We start from the raw sequence: 16,791 nt of genomic DNA on the forward strand, positions 1-16,791 counted from the left end.
GTTAGTATATTTAATTAGGGGGGGGGGTGGGGGGCCGATGGAATTCATTCCCTACGTTAAATTGGCCGTTCACTGTTTTTTGATACTACCAGATTGACGTTTAGGAATTCGCTAATCTAAATGTTCGATCGGGTAATATAGATGCAAGTCTGACCAGCCTCATCTGTGAAGCCGTGGAATGTATCATCATGGACCTCATGAATAAAGACCTAGGTGACCTCCAAACCCTGGATCCAACCCAATTCAGCTTTGTCAGGGGTAGAGCCTGCCTGTTAAACTTGGTGGATTTCTTCAAAAAGTGACCAGGGCTATTGACGAGGGCAAATCTGTGCACATAGCATACCTCAACTTGGTAAAGACCTTTGACATAACCCCACACTCAGACATTACCAATAAACTTAGCAAACTGAATGTAACTCCCTTTGTTGTAAGATGCATTGCCAACTGGTTCACAAACTAGTTACACACTATCAAAGTGGATGACTCCACATCAACCAGCAGACCTGTCACTAGTGGGGTGCCACAAGGGCCAGTGCTGGGCCCCTACTGTTTGGTATACACTTCTCAGAAGTTCAGACTAAAAGTAAGGGGCTGTGACTGACCAAATTTGTGGACGACTGCAAACTGGGTTCAATTATTGAATATCCAAATGATGTCAGTATACTTCAGGAGGGTCTTATGCAGACCAACAGTTGTTGTGCTAGTCACAGTCTCAAAGTGAGTGCAAAGAAATGTATCATCATTCCCCTTCAGTAAAAACAATGTCCCTTCACACTATCAAATTAACAACAGTACCCTATGTACCTATGAAGTAGTAAAAGATCTAGGATCACAAGTAGACTGCAAACTTAATTTTGACCACCGTGTGTCTACTGTAGTAAGAAAGGCTTTCTACATGCCACACTTGATTAGCAAAGGCATCACCTTGAGAGAAAAGGAGGTTATAACCCCTTTATACTCGTCATTAATCAGGCCAATAATTGAGTATGATGCCCCTTTTGGCATGTACCATACAAAGCACCTGCAGCAATTGATGAGACCTCAGAGGTTTCTAATGAAGAAGATCAGGGGACACTAGCATGTGCCTTACACAGACTGACTAAAGTCCCTGTCACTATACTCAGTATCATATAGACTTCTTAGGAGAAACTTATGCCTGGCTTACAGAGCAATCTTTGACGCAAGCCTAATGAATTTGCTGCAAATCTATAAAACAAAAGGGGCTAGAGCTACCCATTCCAGGGACCAAATTATGCCCTGTGACTTGAATAGGACATGCTGGTGGGACAGATTTATCTCCCGGTGCCTGCCTTGTCTTTGGAATAGGTTCCCAATTCATGTGAAGCAGAGCACCTCTATGACAGTGTTCAAAAGGAACCTGGATGAGTGGATGGGGCACTATAAATTCTTACCGGGGACATGGGCAGTCATTAATAAATACAATCCTGGGTACTGACTAGAGTATCTATGGTATTACATTGGGATGAAATGGCTAGGCTTGAAATAACCACCCGGTCGATAGCCTAGTAACCTCCCATGATCCTATGATCCTATGAATAGCCTTTGAACCTGCTTCCTGTTTAATAAATGTGTCCACAAATTCCATATTACACTGTTTCTCATACAAAGTTTCAATCATTTTATGAAAACATATTTTCAGTTTATTGCAAGTTATGCATAGTCCTTCATTTAATCAGGCAACATACTCACTATTACATTACTGAACACCTGAATTTTCTTTTATCTTTTTAAATGTATACAGCAAATCAGTGTAACTGCATTATTACCACCATTGTTTGTACAGCAGCTGTAACATGTTTCTTATACAGTTTGCTAAACTTTTTAAGCCTCCCTTCAGCAAACTGAAATAATCAAAATATAGGGAAGATTTAAATGTAGTAATGATTCAACATCTACACTTCAAAATTCACTGCTGTCAGACATCCTTTATTAATGAACCTTTCAAATGAATGAAATATAACAAAATTAATGCAACAAAACTATATAATCGATATGTTGCAGTTGTCTGCTCTACTTTATCAAACTCCTGCTTGTATTCTTACTATTTCTTTCCCAACAAATATCAGAATCAAGAAGTGTAGCTGCCTCAAACAGCACCCTGTGCCGGTCCCATGAACTAGTGACCACTACCCCAGCTTTTCATGAAAAGAGCAAAAAAAAAAAAAAACCTCTGTTCCTTTTGCTGCCACACCAGCCAGGTGGCCAGATAAAGGACACACATACAACACTCCTTCCTGCCCCAACCATTCCGGTCCTGTTTCTGTGCCTTTTCCCCACCCTTCCATCCTTACATTATAGTAAAAAATAATAAATAATAATAATAATAATAATAATAATAATAATAATCTTTTAAACGTATCAAACACTTGCTACAGTTTAGTCCATGCATGAAGAGCAACAGCACTCAGGTTTTAGTTAAAAACATAAGATCTTTTTTACATTTAAAAGTGCGTATTGCACTGCAAATGATCAAGACGGTGGATGGCTGATTGGATCTCTCAATCTAACACTTTGCACCCATAGCAATTGTCCCTTTCTTCCCACCGTAGCTACACTAGTGTCAGAGCCCTCCCCATTGAAGTTTCATTAGAGTTTCACTGATAAGTAACCAGAAATCAGTATCATAACATGAGCCTCAAGTTCATATAAGCCTGGGCAGTATTCCATGACGGTTATGAAGTCTTTTCCTTCAGCTCTTGCTCCCGTACCCATAATTGTTAAGAATGTTTATTCTTACAGATATAAATATTTAATAAAAAGAGCTAATTATGGCTTTCCTTCCATAAGTGTCCTTGTTGAATCCACCAGTCAATTAATCCATAAAAAGCCTGCCACTAGAACTCATCAATGTTTATTTTCCATACTTTATTTATTTATTCATTGACATTTGTTTGCCAGGAAAGGCTGACTGGACCCAGAGTACTCATTTTCAGTGAAGGCCCAGGGCGAAAAGGTCCAGGCATATCACATTACATAAACAATGTATACAATAGTATTAAACATCTACATTATACATAAGTTGAAGAGAATATATACATTTTTTGCAAATATAGAAAAATCACAACAAACTGGAGTGTAAAATAGACACTTGAACAATGGTTCAGTGAGATGTCCAATGAATAGTAGTAAGTAAAGAGGTTATATTGAAGGCATGAGAACAACTGGAGAAAGGCAGTCGTAATAGGTAATAGGTTATGAACAGAGAATGGAAGAATGATACAAGGTGAGATGAACAAAGGGCAATTAGACAAAGATAAAGGACAAGCAGAGACATGTAGGGAGTAAGTAAATAGAGAGAAGAGGTGGAAAATATGTCAGGCTTCTTGTGAAGGAGGTTGAGTGCTATTGCTTTAATCCAGAGTTAAACAAGTGCAAATCCCCTGTTTAGATAAAATTTCTTTTAACGTGTGTTTAAAGGCCAGGAGGTTAGAGTTTGCTGTAATGGTTGTAGGTTGAGTTCCATGCTTTAGCCAAAGATTAGGAGTAGAGGATTTGTCCGGCTGTTTTTTAGGTTTACACGCAGAGACTATTTGTGGCCTGATCTTAGAGGTCTTTTAGGCAGGTAGCTGTAGGATATAGAGCTGGGAGAAGGGCTAGCAATAGGTTTATGAATGAGTTTGTGGGCAGATATCAGTTATAAATAGAAAAGGGTGTGGAAGTTCAAGCCACTTAAGAGACAGAGGCGGGTGAAATACATTGTACTAATTGTAAATTATCAGTGTTATTGTAGCATGATTCAAGTTTTGATTTTAGTGAGATATGGAGATTGGTATGAATAGGAGCTCCATACAGGATTGAATGTAATAGATTGATGGTGGCGAGGATGGTTTTGTTAGATGTATTTAGAAAATGTTTTGCCTGTTGCAATTTTGATGAGTTTTTTTTAAATATTGTTCTGGATATGGATATCAAATTTAAGATTTTCATTTATTGTCACACCTAAGAGTTTGGTATGGGGAACTTCAATTTTGATATAATTTGGGTAAAGGATCTTAAACTTGGGAAAGGATCTTAAACTTGGTTTTATCTAGAGAAAGTGCTTTGGGAGGAGTTTGGTTTTCTTGAATTTAAGTAACAGTTGGGAATTGCTAAACCATGGTTTAGTAAGTCACACTGAGTTATTTGTTGCAGGTGTGACAGACTATTTTATGAGCAGACTATAGTTGAGTAATCCACATACTGAATTAGGGAGCCTTAAGTCTTGGGGAATGTCAGAGATATTAGGTAGGTATGGTGAGAGGGAGCATTGCCATTTGGCAGATTGCTATCTATTGGTTGGGTAGCTAGTAAACCACTGGATAGTGGATGGGGAAAAACCTGGGATAGAGAGTTGCTGTAGGAGTTTAGAGTGAGAAACAGTATCAAATGGCTTTGATAGATTAAGAAATAGTGATGAGACAAATTTGCCAGAGTATCTAGGTTTATTGACAGTGTTCATAAAAGAAAGTAAAATAGTTGTGCTATGAGCTGGTGGAATGACATGCTGGGTTAAGGATAGCTGTTGATTGTGGATGATTAAGAAATTATTTATTGACACAGTTTTCTGACAGTTTGCCATGAGTATTCTATTACAAGTTGCCCTCCATTCAGGTCCTTTCCCAAATTAGGCCACAAACTTTGCCCATATCATGAGCTTCCTGGCATATAATCTGTGGAGGCAGGTGATGTCCAAACTGGAAGAAGCATATGAATGGGTATGCTAATTGAAATGGGAGGAGACTATATTACAGAGAGTCAATGGCCATTTACCTATGCTTATGTAAAAGTGAGATCAGTTACTTTCATTCACAGGCTGCCTCTATACACACCCATTCTAGTCACTTTATTGATGATGGCAGTTGTGCTCAACAGGCCCAGCCTTGAGTGAAATAGAGTCCTAGACAAATGACTCTACAGTGCCCTCATTACATACCATTTCCCCCCTAGTTTTCACAAGTGTTCCTCTATTCCTTCATCCATGTCCCAAGCCATCCAGATTACTTCTTTCTTATTCTTTTAACATTTTGTCATGCTTTTCAGCTTTTTTCTCTATCCTTTCAACAAACACTAAGTGTTTAAGGCAACACTGCAATAGCTATGGAAGAAGTAACTCAATTAAATCAGTGGTCTGAGTGAGAACCACCGGTCTACAAGATGTTGCGAGACAATAGATTCCCAGAGGTAAATTTTAGAGGTTTTTTTTACAACATTTTGATCCAGTGATGGACTGAACCAAAATCACAAGTAAGGAAATAATTTTAGTCCTATTTTTTTCCATTCATAGAAAAAATACATTGTGTGCAAAGCTAAATATTCAAAGCTGACAAAAGAGTACCTCCCAATAATCTGAAAAGACATATGTTTGTGAGGATATATAATTAATATGTTAGACTGGGATGAAAGTAAAAGAATAAATAATCACACTAATATATTTCAGCTTGTTGCTGTCAGATGTATATATGCGTGTATGTGTGTATATATATATATATATATATATATATATATATATATATATATATATATATACACATATATACATATGTATATATACATACATACATACATACACATAGCATATGTCTTTCCTGCTAACCCCAAAAGATAGCCACCTGTATACATATCTGATCTTAAGCTGTAAGGAAAGAAAAAAAGGATCATGATAATGTATTCCAACTTGTTACTGCTAGACTGTACACTGCCTCTAGACAAGCTATAGTGACCTTCTGTGCACACCACTGAAGCCTGATTGTGAGAAAAGTTAGAGAAATAATGACCATTTGGTCTAACCTCTCTGAGCAGGCTGAATTTAGTCTAGGTGGGACCCAGGGCAGAGGTATAGGATGTAGCACCCTACTAAGCCTGTATCAAAATCCTCATATATATGCCTTGCTTGTGGCATAGATGGATAAATCCTTGACTACAGCCCAAAAGACCTAAGTGCAATTAGTGACTCTGGTGTTTGACCTGCAGTCAGGGGAGGATGGGTGCACCTTTCTTGGGAAGGAAGAGGTAATATTGATGGCAACTGGATCTTTTATAATCCTGGTGAGGGCTGGGTTTGAAAATATCTGCTAGGCTGAACATCTGGGCTGGCCAGAGTATACATACCAACACTAGTGCCCAGTAAGGACATGCTTCTATGGACTGGGCCTCATTGCCTATCCAGCTTGAAGGTGAGACTGTTATGAGGGTGAGTGTGAGGATTAGAACCTAAGCAAATCTCTTACCTTTATTAGCAGTACTTGCAGATTATTGCTCACTTGATATTTTAGTGGGGAGACATAATTTTGTCAGTGATGGGGAGGCACTGGCACATCTGGCAGGAAGGAGTAAACACCCATGATCTCTAAAAAGACCACAGGGATGCAAGAGGTTTGCAGCTCAGAGGGTAACACATGCTGTACCAGTGAGTAAGGATACTTGCCAAACAAACTGAACTTGATTTACAATAGAAAATCTCCTTATTAAGCTGAGAGTTTGGTGGAGGACACTGGAACACATGGAAAAACCCACATTCAGACAGGGAGAACATCCACACTTCCAAAAGAACAAATCACAGACAAGAACTCAACCATAGAAATAAGCGCTGTGAGAAAGCAATGCTACTCACTGCTCCATTGTGCCAATGACCAGTTGTTAGACACACATACTGGCCAGAGTGTCATAGATAACCACTTGCATACAATGCTGATGTTAGTTATGGAAAAATGAAAGAAATTCTGGTCAGCTTGTTACTTTTAGATAAACTACAACATTCCTCAAATTGACAGTCATCTTCATTCATACACCCATCAATTACAGACTCTTTCCTGGTTGTGTACACCTCAGATATCTTAAAAATGATGAAAGTAAAATAGGTTCATAGGTTCATACTAGGCTATCTGCCCTAGGGCATTTATAAGCCTAGCCAGAGTGTGTTTGGCTTTCGCCACCCATTTTAAATGAATTTTGCTATGCCCTTTTTCGAGGTTAGTATACTGTGCCTCTGTCTAACAGTGACACAGAAGTGATACCCGGGGAAAACCTGCTATCTCCCATCCACTCATCAAGATTCCTCTTGAAGAGAGTCAATGAGGGACTCTGCCTAACCTGGACTGGGATTTTATTCCAGAGTGAAGGGAGCCTCTGGGTTATGAATCTGTCCCTCCAGCATGTCCTATTTATTTCAGTGCTGAGGTTCAAGTCTCTCGAGCACGTAGCTCAATGGGATTTGGATCTCCTGAGGTGAAGCATGTCCATTCATTTCGGGTTGGACATGGCTTTATATGTTAGACACATATTCCAATCAACATTATTCAAATGCAGAATATATTTGCAAAGCCAAAATAATGACTGTTTATCTCGGGCAATTGATAGTAGGGTCAGTCCCTTTCATCCATTGACAAATCCCATACCGAGCAATTATAGGCTCTTTGCTGACTGCATCCACCTTAGATATTTGATAGTAATAAAATTTATCAGAGTAATGCATTTCAACTTTGGTTTACACAAACAGCAGACACAATAAAGTATTTTACTTTGTTTTAAACAAATGCACTTTAATCCTTAATTAAAATGGAGCACATTCTCTCAAACCTTTCAAAAACTAAGAATACCAGGTTGCCTGATTGTCAGTGGCCAATATTGCCTATCTGAAGCTCTATTTAATATGTTTAATATAAGCCTCTCCACTGGTTATATTCCTGGAAATCAGCCAGTATAATGCTGCTACACAAGGGTAACCCAACCATGGACACTAGTAAATATAGACCCATTAGTCTCATATATAAAGCTATGGAATATATTATCTCAGAGCTCATTAATCTGGACACTAAAAATCTCTTAGCTCTGGACCCTCACCAATTTCATTTTGTCAATGGAAGTTCCTGTCTTGTTAACCTCATTAATGTCTTTGAAAAAGTAACTGAAATATCCTTTACTCTCCCCTTCCCTCCTCACTCAGTCTCTCAGACCTGTTATAACATGCTTAATTACCTCACTTCATCTCAACTCCAAATCAATATCCAAATGACTTATTACACCTAGCTTTCTCTCACTACCACGTATCCTAGTCACTCAGTCTCCTCTCTTACTCCTCTATATTCCCCTTCCATCCCATTCTAGCTTGTTCTACCTTCATGTGGAGCATCTGCTGCATATCTGTTAGAGTTTAGTGCAATATTTGTATATAAGATTTAGGTATACGAGTTTAAACTGTACAACAGAAGGAAGAAACTGTTGCAAAAGAGAGTAAAATCCCATGACTGGAGGAGCTCCCTGGTCAGCCTCAGTAAGAAGCTGAGATCCCTTATAAGATCCTCCAAAGCTAGCTACGAAAACAAAATCACCACTAATTCCAAGGAGAACAACAAAGCGTTCTATAGCTATGTCAAGAATCTCAATGGCAACACCCAGATCTGCTCTGAGTTACAGCACAAAGGCACAAAAATTACAGAACCAACTGATATTGCCAACATCTTGGCAGATAGGTTCAGTGCTAACTTTACCCCCCTCTCACCCCCTAAAGGGCCCATATCTATACAGGAAGAATGCAGAGTCCCTGTAATCACAACTATGCAGGTAAAAGCTGCACTCTCTAAAGCCAAAAACACAGCATTCATGGGACCGGACAACATCCCAGGCTGCATTTTACACGAACTTCAGAACGAACTGGCTCTCCACTTAAGCACTATGTTCAATAATAGCCTCGCATCAGGCTTTGTGCCCACTGAATGGCACACAGCAACAGTTATCCCACTCCACAAAGGGGGAGCCACCACTGATCCTGGGAACTATCGACCTATTAGCCTGACGAGCCTGGTCTGCAAGGCCATGGAACATATCATCACGGAACTCATAAACAAAGACATTGGTAACCTCCAAACTCTGGATCCCACCCAGTTCGGGTTTGTGAAAGGCAGATCATGCCTCCTGAACCTGATCAACTTCTTTGAGGCAGTCACCAGAGCCGTAGATGAGGGTAAGATGGTTCACACAGCCTATCCTTACCTCGCCAAGGCTTTCGACACCATCCCCCATTCTGGAATTATAACTAAACTCACTAAACTAGGTATAAATCCCTACATCACAAAATGGATTGCCAACTGGCTCACTGACAGAACCCACACTGTAAAAGTTGCAGACTCCAAATCTGACCTCAAAGCAGTGACAAGTGGAGTACCACAGGGTTCTGTCCTGGGACCTCTCCTGTTTGGTATCTACTTCTCTGAAGTACAGGCTAACACAGAAGGCCTCTGGCTAATGAAGTTTGCAGATGACTGCAAACTAGGAGCCATAGTCAAGTCCCCAAATGATGTGGACATCCTACAGAAGGGCCTCGCTGAGACAGATGCCTGGTGTCAGAGCCATGGCCTCAATGCCAAAAAGTGCAGTGTCATCCCCTTTCATAAAAACTCTGTACTGATGAATTACCACATAGGCAGCAATCTACTTAACAACAAATGCATGATAAGAGACCTTGGGACCCAGGTGGACAGTAGTCTCTCCTTTGATAGTCACATCGCCACAGTAGTTAGGAAGTCCTTCTATGTGGCACAACTCATCATAAAAGGGTTCTCATCCAGGAAAAAGAGGTCATTGTTCCCCTCTACTCGACACTCATTAGACCCATTATAGAGTACAATACCCCTTTTGGAATGTACCTCACAAGACATCTGCAGCAGCTGGAAAGGCCACAGAAGTACCTCACAAAGAGGATAACTGGCCTCAAACAAATGCCCTACACTGACCACCTCAAAAAATTCCAGCTTTACTCTGTAGCATATCGCCTACTCCAAGGTGATCTCTGCCTAACATAGAAAGCTATGTCAAACCCAGAGCTGTTGGACATGCTACACCTAAAGAAATCCCAATCCCTCCGAGCTACACGGTCTAGGGACCTAAACCTCGTCACCACAATAAACAGGACATGCTGGAGGGATAGATTCCTGTCCCAGAGACTTCCCATACTCTGGAACAGGATACCCATCTATGTCAAGCAAAGTTCTTCATTAGCACTCTTCAAGAAAAATCTTGATGAGTGGATGGGAAATAGGAAATACACCTCAGGGATCATTTCTGTGTCTCTGCTCAACACTGGCACAGGAAAATAATTTTCTTGGGTGGCGTAAGCCAGGGAACCTTGTTGGCTAGGCTTACGTAGGCCCTTGGGTCGATAGCCGAGTACCTACCTATGAACCTATGAACCTAGAACAGTATTCGTTTGAGCTTAGTACTATCTGTATATACATCCTAACTTTACTCCTAGCCTCTAGAAAGATATTGGTATATCTGTTCATTACTATGTTTCATATTGTATGTATATCTAATGTTCTTCATGTACTCTGCTGCTCATTTATTGTTGTGTGAAGTTTTTCTCCCTGGGTCTCTGCAGAAAAAGGACCTGTGTCCAGCTGGAATTTCCCCTCTACACAAATGTAAATAAATAAATAATTAGTGTATAGTGATTATAGATACAATACATCTGGAACTGACCTAAGCCTGTGACACTATTCTCCATGGATGTATTATTGGCATAACTGTAAATCTGGATATACATCTTTATGTTCTGCTGTGGATAGCTAACTGGTTATCTGACAGAAGCCATGTGGTTAGAATCACCAGTTCCACTTCTAAAAGCAAAAAAGTTACCAGTGATATACCTCAGGGATCAGTACTAGGAAAGCTAATATTTGGTATTTATTTCTCAGAACTTCAAGCCAACACTCCAGATCTAAGGTAATCTAAAGTTGCAGACTACTGAAACTAGGTATTTTTATTTAGTCTTCCACTGATTCACAATTGCTCCATACAGGAGTTATACCATGTTAACAAATGGTGCAAGGGCAATGGTCTTGAATTAAATATAAAATAATGTAGTATAGTTAACACACCCTTCAATCAGACCTTATTGAAAGGGATCTGGGTATTTTTGTTTGTAACTCCTTCTCATGTGATCATCATGTCTTCACAGTAGTTCAGAAAGCCTTTTATCTGGCTAATCTAATTTCCAAAGGCATCTCCTCTAGATTCAAAGAAGTCTTGACTCCCTTTTTCTCATATCTGATCACAGCCATTATTAAATATAAGGCCTCCATCTAGACAAGAGAATGGTTTTCCAAATAGGGTGACATTCATTAACAAAAACATATCAAGCAACTTGAAAGACCTCAGATATTCATAATTAAAATGATCAGTGGCCTCTGAAATCATTATCAAAATTATCAGTTCAGACTGGCAGCTTTCTGTCAGTATTCAGTCTATTATACACTTGTCTATGAAGTTCTGTGTCTAGTCTTTTAAGGCATGAAAGATCCAACCCTCTTTGACCTCCTAATCCTTTACAGAAGAAATGATATCTGAAATACTGAACTAAAGGAACTAAACCATCAGCAGCAGATAAATAAGGACTGGTGTAATAGATTCATATCTCGGTGTATTCCCCCATATAGGGAACAGAGTTACATTCCATGTCAAACAGAGTAGCATCCGTGTACATTCAAGGTAAACTTATGATTGGATAGGTAGCCCTGGTCTATCTTGTCTTGTCATATTTGAGGTCTGTGGGAACTTTTAGATATGGGCTTTTGGCTAGGCTTGTAATAGTCTACAGACTGATGATGTAGTACTTACTTATGAACTTATAAAAGCAGGAAAAATGACTTCTTAACTTGTACAAATGACAGGGTCAGTTAGGTTCATTGTCATCTACAAGCAGTCCCCATACTCAGCAATAATAGCTACTTCTTTGATTGTGCAGATCTTATATATCAGATTTAATAAAATAAGAATATAATAATGATTAGCTACAGTACCTTATTTCATCATAACACACACACACACACACACACACACACACACACACACACACACACACACACACACACACACACAGACACACACCCACACACATATACGCGCACATAGATATGTCCACCCGTTTCATGCACTTCATATTTACTATGCCCATCCTGGATGTATGCTTGTAATCAAATGTATAAATAAATATATAAATAATGGCAACAATAATATATTTCATCTCACTGCTGTCAGAAGCATAAGGTCACACAAACATACACACACACACACACACACACACTCATACACACATATGCACATACACGGACGCATGCACACACAGATGGATCCACCTTATTATTTAACAAACTATCATTTTTTTCTAATTTTATGGACTACAGCCTTAACCTGTGTGACTCTACTGACCAACGTTTTCTGAGTTGGAAGTAACTCTTGCTAGAGATTTGCAAGTTATATATTTATTTTTTCTAATATGTCCATAGTATAATTCCTGAAAAGGTTTTGATAAAACAGCTTAAACATATCCCATTCCTCAGTAATATTCAGTCATTCTTTGCTCTCCAATCCCCCCATCTGCTGCAAACATTTTGAGTTTATCATGAAAAGATTGATACTCTGACCCTTTCTCAGAATTGTCTGCATTTACCTGAATCTTAAGCGACAGCATATCATGGTCTGACATAACTACCATGTGCATCTCTAATGATTCTACTAAAAACATGCATTCTGTTGAATTCAAAAATCTGTCTGTTCTAGAAAAGTAGTTAAAGCTATATGAAAAACACACACAGATTAAAATCTGAGTACCAGGACTTGACTGACTTGCGCCAGTCCCACAGAATATCTGCTACTAAACATTCCTTGTGGGGGCAGTTAATACCTTCTGGGACCACTGTGCACTTCCATGGGCATGAAAACCTGGCTCCAGTCCCACCCCATTAGTATTCTTTCTTGTAAAAGCTAGAAACCTTCTTAGTCTGTTAACCAATTGTGTTTTGAGAGCTCCAGAAGGTATATAAAGATTTGAAAACATAATCTTCTGACCAATAGTGTTCTACAATAAATGGGTTCCTCTTCCTAACTAAAATAGCAACTCTTCTGTATCCATTATTTAGATGAGGAAAAATAGACCTGTGTGAAATGAAGTTGCTCCAACATCTGTTGCTTCTCGTCTGTCAGATGTGTTTCTTGTAACAACAGAAATTTTAGATTAGTCTTACTTATGTATGACAACATTTTAACTATTTTAACTGGGTTTGCTAACCCAGTAACAGTCAGTGAAGAGGAAATAATATCCCATGCTTCCTTCTATTATCCATATTTTTTTCTTTACTTCATCCCAGCTTTTTAGACAACTATCTGCAGCATAAAGCATTACTTGATTTCACTGTGAAGGTACAACACCTCTAATTAGATGTGAGTCAGAGATGAAAAGGCATAAGAAAAATTGTTGTGAAGATGAAAGGAAGTGAAGTTAATATTACTTCATAGGATAATGTTACAACCAGATGCTTAATGATGATATGTTTTATATATAGGGTCTGGACAGCCCATTGTTTCTGTAACCTAGAATATAAGTAGTGTGAGGATAATTAGAACATAAAAAAATAAAAAGACAATTATACATGTATGAATACAGTCTTGGTAGTCAGGCTAGTAGCCATCTACTTGTATTATACTAACTTACCTTTAATTTTTCTATAAATTGGCTAAAATTTCAATAACGATTAAATCATTGTCATATAACTTGTATCTATTCTTAACCAATGTTTCCATATTATGTCTAATTTGTTATAATTATTTAAACTGTAGTTGTTTTTTTTGTATTATTTTTAAAGACTACAACATTATTGATTTTAAAATGTTTTGTAATACTTTGGAGCTTTTCTCCCCAAGCTCCCACTGAAAATGGGCGCCTACCCATTCAGATTTTCCAAATAATCAAATAGCAATAAATGACAATAAATAAATAAATCAATAAATAAATTTAACTTGCTGTGCACCGTGCATGAGGACCTAATGATTGTAATTGTAATGTGATATGAATAAAAAGCAGTGTAAATAAAAAGTAAAACTGCTGTGGATGGAAGACCAGCCTCCACATTTTCCCCTTCATACACACAGTTTCATTATGAGAACTGCTCTCCCGCAAACATTTTCTCAACTGAATAACAATGAGATCATGAGTTAGTAAGCGTAGCTTAAAACTACTTCTTATCCATTTTTCAGTCTTTCCATACCCCACTACTAAAGCTGGGGGCAACAGCCAGGGAAACTTTCCACTTGAAAATTATAATAATGAATGAGTCTATCTACTAGATCTATTGCCTAACGTTATTAACAATCTATGCCAAATAGCACAACCCCCCCAAAAAACTTGCAAGTGAATAAACTGTGAATCTTCTCTAAGAAAGTGTAAAATTCAGCTAAAGTAACCAAAAATAGTGTTTAGTTGGAAGAAAAAAACATTACCAGACAGATGCAAATGATATGAAGAATGCATTTCATGTATTCTGCACATCACCTCAAAATACAAAGCCCTTTTTAACCAAAAGTCACATCTCTTAAAGAAGTTTAAGTAAATAGCCTTTTTCAAATTATTGCACACAGTTAGTTGGGGGAAATCCATCAGAAATTGTCCAAACATTTAAAATAGATATTTAGAAGAATACAATCTCCCTCAACAGATGTTTGTATCAAATGTGCTTTACAACTTATGTCAATTAAGTAGGATATTTAAAAGACAGGCTTAGTCATTTCACTTGTTTTATCATTCTGATGAAGTCTCTATACTAAAAGAGACAAAAGTGCTAAATAAAAGGACTGTGATTTTATTTCTGTGACTGGGCCTTTTTCTGATTTGGAGAGCAACACTTTCCATGAGGCTTCACTATTTTCATTTGCTTATTTAAGTTTTATCATATTGAGTCTATATCAATACCACCCTGATTGCTAGTCATGCCATTGTTTTGAGTTGAAAGCTGAAAGAAGTTGTAAGATAAATTTCAGACTTGCGTAGAAAAATTCAACAATTGGTAGCTAAAATTCCGAGTCCTTGATCAAACAATTTTTTTCTTTAAACCTCCTTATGTTTTTAATACCTTTATTGAATTATCACTTACAATATGGGCAGACATACATTTATATAAATAAAACAAATCATATTAACATGTTCATATTTATACACATTACACATCACATTTTTATAACTATCATCAATCTAACATTACATAAATTGCTCAATCCCTGCCTTCCCTTAAATATCACTCCTCCTTCAAAGAGTATTCTGCATGTATTGTTCCCACAATTTCAATTTTTTCTATGTAATTTGCTCCTACTCTTTTCTAAATATTCCACTTCCAGTTCTCTTGTCTCTGTTACAATATTCAGTAATTGAAACACAGTTGGTTTATACTTCGATTTTCATTTTCTAGTAATTGTTTTTATGGCAGCCACCAGAATTAAACTTAGCAAGGGAGTTCACATCTTGTATTCCAGCTCAGAAAAATAATTTCCATAGTTACATTTATTTGCTCAACAAATATTTCTGACAGAGGACTCTGTAGGGAATTTTTGAAGACTGCCAACTCATTACACTCCCAAAACATATGTTCCCTGTTTCATCTTTCTTCTCATCACACCTCCAACATTTGCCATCTACCTGAAAAAAATTCTTTGGAGTCCACTTGGGGTATAAAAGTACCTATGTAAACACTTCCATGCAAAGATCCTAAATCTTCTAGACTTTGTTGCATACTTGGAGCCATACATATGACCTCCCATTGTTTCCTTTTGAATTACTTATCCAATATCTCCTCCCAGTCTTTTCTAACCTCCTCTGATTGATTCCTGTAGTTATAGTGCAACATTTATATGCCCAACTAATTATCCCTTTTTGTAACATCATCTTCTTTTTCTAGATTCAACTAAAAACTCTGCCAGAACAGATCATTCACTTAGGATTTTCCTACCCCATTCTTTTTGCCTATACTCTGATACAAATTCCTGATAGGGAAGGCAATCTCTAACCTGTAGTCCAAATGTCTCATTTTCCTCTCTAGTTATTTACACCCCAATACCTTGGCTTCTTTGCCAGTTTTCTCTAGTATCTCCTACCCCCTCTTGCCTATTGTCTGTACCCCTAATTGCAGTCATCTCTTTTGGCAAAATCTCCTTTCACCATTTTCATGTCGCCTTTGTTCCTAGAATGCTCTCTGCTACTTTATGAATATGATATTCTGTATAGCTATTGTTATTCTTCTTAAGGATCTACACCCAAAATCCCACTCTATCCTTACTTTTTGAACCCCCCCCATTCCATCATAATCTCCTTCCACTTTCAATTATAGCTTTCTGCTTGTGTTATTTATATGAGCCTTAACTGTGTAGTTCTAAAATATTCCTAACTCTCTTATTCTATTGGAAGGATCAACTTATCCCACTTGAGCCTTGTCCTCTACCCCTCCCAGCTAACTTCCTTCAACTCTTTATTAATTATTGTCCACAGCTACTCCTCTGGTTAATAATAAATATGCCTGACCTGTATGTATAGAACTAAAGGGACAAAAAACATGTTGTCTTCTTATATCTTGCTATTCATATCCATAAACAATAGCTTTCAATTGATCAGTGTTTGTATTATCTTTAAGTCCCTTCCTGCATTTCCTTACCTTCCATAACTAAATCCTTTTTAATCCATACTCCTACAGACTTAATTTTATCATGTCCCATTAATATAGGTATTGCTGGACCAATTCATGTGTGGGCACAGCTACTAACCTTTGTTTTATCTTCATTAATTTTATATCCTGAAAAGACTAGAAACTCTCTCAAGATGTTCCATAATAATGAGATGTAATTTTCAGGTTTTATTAGGTACAAAACAATACTGTTTGCTAAGTCAACTTTTCTTGATTACCATACCAATTATATCCTTGAATTTCTGAGTCCCTTATTTTCTTTGATGATGGCTATAAATATAAAGCAAATAGCAAG

Source organism: Protopterus annectens, chromosome 3.part1 (assembly GCF_019279795.1).
Source record: "Protopterus annectens isolate FY-2018-M chromosome 3.part1, PAN1.0, whole genome shotgun sequence".
Lineage (NCBI taxonomy): Eukaryota > Metazoa > Chordata > Ceratodontiformes > Protopteridae > Protopterus > Protopterus annectens.